Consider the following 4392-nt stretch of genomic DNA (forward strand, 5'->3'; position numbering starts at 1 on the left):
GATTTTGTGGTAGATCAGCTCCGCACTTGCTGCAAAGCATGTACCTTGAACTGAAGTTTTATTTTATGTAGCAGCAGCTTTAATCTGCTTGTACAGGTTGGGATTTCAGTCTTGAAAAATAATGTTTGTGATGGCACTTTGTAGGGAGGCATGGCAACCTTCATCACCTTCACAAAGCCAGACCTTTGGACAATTTGAAATGGCATCCAGTCCTTTGAAATGTAAAAAGGAATGGCTGCAGTGAGGTCTTGAGTATTATTTTGAAGTGGGCGAATGAGCAGCCTGTCTTTTACCACTGTCTGTGTCACCGTGGATGAAGACATAGGACCACTAATATTACAGGGTTTCGCTGCTGAATGCCTAGTTTTCCATTCTCAAACACGCAATCGGTTGATCTTCTGTATGTGTTTCCATCTATGGGATGGACTACAGTGTTTCTTCCTTTTGAACATTTTCAAAAGCAGTTTGAGAACTGCTGGATTTTCGATGAACAAAATGAGTGGCTAAACCACAGGACATATTGTAATGTGGAAAGAGTGCAAAGAGTGCATCGAGGCTACAGAGAAACAACAGAGCAGGAGAAAAACTATAAATCAGACTTACCTTAGATTTGCTACAAAGTAGTCTCTGGTGGATTCGAAGCGTTACTCCCTTTTGCAGCAGTTTTCTTTTTGCATGATCGCAAAATATTTTCACACTGCAGACTTAGTCCCCTTAAAACACTTGCCATGTTCTAATTTGGTAAGGGTTGGTGGGCAAGCCCAGATTATAAGGTGCAGCTGCACCTGGGAGGCTTTGTTTGATGCAGTTTCAGCTGTTAGTTAAAAAGAAATGCGCAGTTACAGTGTGGTTCATCGTGAAACAGTTTCATACATATTTAGCCCAGCTGCCCTATATTACCAGTTATGTTTTTACAGCAATTAGCTCCACATTGAGATGGGACTTCAGCTAGACAGTAATATTGTATCTTAACTTAACCTTTACAAACTTCTATCCATCAGGTATATTCTTGAAGTGACTCGCCAAACGTGTTTGGAGTCTTTGTTCTTTCTGCAACTGAGACAATCCAGTGATCTTGTCAAGTTCTGGATTTTGTTCAGGTGAATATGAATATTCTGTTAATGTGCCTTTTGCTCTTTTGGTTTCTCTTAACCCCTAAAAGTTGCAGTTCCCATCAATCATTGTAGGTTACCACAGATAGCAATGACTGTATGGCCCAGATTTGACCGCCACAACTCAGCTAACCCGACCATATTAAGGGCAGATGTCAGGTGTGTTGTCTGGCCCAAACAACATCTTTGATGATTTTTGTTGATTGATTTAGTAGCTTGTAGTAATCGGTAATCTTCCTTACATTCGTTCATTGAGGTTTGCGGGTATTCACTAATGCACAGCTCTCTGAAAGTCCCAACATAGCATTTCAATCAGTTTGAGGCCTGGACTTTGACTGGACCATTGCAGCTCCTTGATTCCTTTCCTTTTCAGCGATTCTGCACTAGATTTGGTGCTGTGTTTGGGATCATTGTCTTGTTTCATGACCCAATTTGGGCCAAGCTTTAGCCGTCAGACAGATGGTCTTCACATTTAACCCGAGAAAACATTTTTTTCATGGTGGACAAAATGAATGCAAAGTGCCCAGGTCCTGTGGTGCAAAACAAGCACAAGTCATCACATCACACTTGCTGATGATGAGTTAATCAAGTGCATTTGATTGGCTGCTACTTAACTACTTGATTCATATGGAATATTTGTTAAATAAGCGGTAACATGCTGGTTTCTGTCCTGTTTTTAGTTCATCTGAGGGTGTATGTATCTCATTTTAAGATCTTTAAAGGAGCAGATTTGTATTAAGCAAAACGTTGTACCTTCTTAACGTGAACATGAATGCACATCCTCCTGACTGAAAATGTGGCAGCATGTTGCAAACAGAGAAAATATAGTGGATGATGTTTTCCAATTAAAAGTAGTAGCATCTGAATAAACTCAGTGGAACTGCATTACAAACCCAGCTGTTACCATAATGTTGTACAATTTAATGTTAATTTGGTAAAGTGCTGAGCCCATTTCCACTTAATTTAACTAAATACTACTTCCCTCTTATATTAGTTTCATATTTGAACATTACGCAGTTGAACATAGTGGAAACACTGCACTTTGTTTATGTGTGTTTGCCATATAATGCATTTGAATGCGAGGCAAACCACAATTGCACATTTCCATCTTTGTTTGCAGAAACAAGAGTGCCATTCGCTTGACAAAGAACACGATGTTCGTGCACTTAGGGTTACCAATGTGTTCATCACATACATGCTGTTTATACAGTGTATGCTTGTCGTTGTCATGCACTTTGATTAATGGAAGGGCAGACCTGACATTTGGAAATGGGACTCGTTGGGTTTCATTTAAAGCTCCCAGCCATGCAACAACCAGGTCCTCGGTGTAGTTTGATCGTACGTGGTTTGCTCTCAGGGTTTTCTCCCAGAAAAGCTTTCTGCCATGTAGTTTAATATTTCTATATAATTTTCACTTTTCTGGTGCTGTTGAGGCAATTAAACTATGTGGTTAGATTTAGGAAAATATCATAATATTTGTGAAAATGCACCCTTTCGAATATCCTTAGAGAGAAAGCATCAGGGGAGACTGGGGGTAATTGTAACTTTTTACATTTTCCCTCATAATTCAAAGACTACTTCAAGCACACTAGTCATTTTTAAGAAAAGGAACATATACAGTACTTCATAAATTACTAGAACACCACCCAATGTAAGTTTTATGCTGTCCTGAATTGCCAAAATAATTTCTTCTGTTTCTGCGATGGTTAATCCACCAGTCTGTGCAAGCTCTTTAATCAAAATTACATTTTTAATGTTAAAATATAATTATTCTTGTATCCATGAACTTTCAAATGAACTGTTCTATAAAAAAGCTGAAAAAAAAATAAATCATGTTAATCTTTTTTAATTAAAGCACCAAATTACAGTTATTTACTTGCATTTCTGAACAGAAAAATCGGTTCAGTGCTTGAATCTTATGCTTGATTTATTCATCAATTCTGACACCTCAGAGAAGTCCGGTGGAAAAATATGAATCCAGTCTGTTAATTACCTAATAAATAATAATGCAATTTTTATTTTAGAAACAAGTTTTTGACAGATTTCTAAACGATTTGTGTTTTCTTCTTTTTATGACATATAGTCTAATACATTTATTAAGCACTACATATGTGCACTAATAGTACAATTTGTACATTTTCACTTATGATGGCAAGACTGTAAAAATGAAGCAAATAACACTATATCTCAAATCTAAAAACGTACATAGAAAGGTTTAGCTCTTGGAGGTATGTTTAGGTTAGTCTGTGGATTGAAGGCATTTTCCCAGAAAGCCTAACTATTCTAGAGGTAACTATAACATAATCCTATGAACTGAGTATAAGTTACAATTTAAAACTGTTTTTAAGGTAACTTACATCAATATAGACAACAGATACTGACTGATTTTTTTTAAGATATTACCATATGACATAAGAGATTTTAAGAGAATAATGCAAGATTTGCTATTATACCTTCAAACTGACACCTTCTGTCAACATGTAAGCACTATTTTAAACAAAAAGATGTATTTTTTATTTTAGGTAGTCATTTTAAATGTAGAATTATTGCAATATGTCATCTTTAACAGTAAAGTCAGTCATCAACACAGAGAAGCAAGGCGCCTGCAGTCCTAAATGTTGACATTAACCCCGACATCAGCGTTACAATCTTATATTCTATCTAGTAGCATCTACATGATTGTTCAAGATTATCTTTAAAACTGATGTAAATTAAAAACAAGTAAGTTTGTAAGCTTAAATTGATGCAAGTTCAAATTCACTGTCATGTAAATTTTAAACAGTAGAAGAAAAAAAATAGTGCAGATCCAGAAAGTTTTTACATCAAAATCAGTTTTGTCCCTGAGAGTTTATGCAGAAGTGTATTACAACTGCTCCCACTATCCTCTACTTTCCCTATGTGCTGGAAGGCTTCTCCTCTTCCTCACTGGTTTTTAAACAATGGCTGACAACCAACATATTAAGTTCTGCCATCTTCTGTTCCCAAGAATGGACATGGTAATAAATCCTAGCCATAAATCGAAGCCGCTGAACACTAAGGTGGTAATGCTGTGCTCCTCCATTCCACACTTCCTCTGCTTCTTGATCATATGTTGTGACTCGTGGCCCCACTTAGTACACTATGTGACCACGCGCATTACCGTCTCCTCAGCCTGATAGTGTTCACTGTTTATATAAAGCTACAGGATGCTCTCCTGTTACTCGGTGTTTGGTACAGTGGCGTCATCTTGTGGACAGTGTTAACATTTCCTTATCGCGTTTACGCGACCGTTCAGTTTGGA

Source organism: Copadichromis virginalis, linkage group LG4 (assembly GCF_057382275.1).
Source record: "Copadichromis virginalis isolate Kocher_CV1m ecotype Utaka linkage group LG4, C_Virginalis_male_GT1.1, whole genome shotgun sequence".
NCBI lineage: Eukaryota > Metazoa > Chordata > Actinopteri > Cichliformes > Cichlidae > Copadichromis > Copadichromis virginalis.